The sequence below is a fragment of the Octodon degus genome, unplaced genomic scaffold (genome assembly GCF_000260255.1).
Source record: "Octodon degus isolate 3935 unplaced genomic scaffold, OctDeg1.0 scaffold00025, whole genome shotgun sequence".
NCBI lineage: Eukaryota > Metazoa > Chordata > Mammalia > Rodentia > Octodontidae > Octodon > Octodon degus.
Window position 1 is genome coordinate 17585568 of NW_004524601.1, and position 538 is coordinate 17586105.

The following is a 538-nucleotide window of genomic DNA, read 5'->3' on the forward strand; positions in this document are numbered from 1 at the left end:
CAGAGAGGGTATTATACCAGAAACATTTGGCTAAGGTGATATTCCCTCTTGGAGGTGACCACATTTCCTCTTTTGTTATTAAACTGAGGAGGAAGGCAGTCCCAGATGGCTAAAGCAAGAAGGTGCTGGATGCCAAAACAAATGCCCCTGTTCCCTGTGCTAGTCAGTCGTTAGTGTTTGGCCTGATAGATTGGATCCTGTTTTGCTTGCTATATAAAGCTATTTAATACGATTAAATTCCTCTTCCCTTTGAAAATCTGAAGGCATTCCCGTAAAGAATGTGTTGAAGTAGTCATTAAGTGAATTTTTCATCATGTTTCAGATGATTAGCATCTTAATGTCCTATTGTGTTGACTCCAGTAGGTGTTTAATTTACCTTCTTAAGATCAAACAGTGCTCCATTAAGTGGAAATCCAGTGCCTTTATCCTCCTCTTTACTTTTTCCATACTGGAGGTTGAACCCAGGGCTGTGACACTGAGAAGAACTGAGTTGAGTCTGGAAGGAATTGTTGTTAAGACTCCTATCTAAAATGTTCCC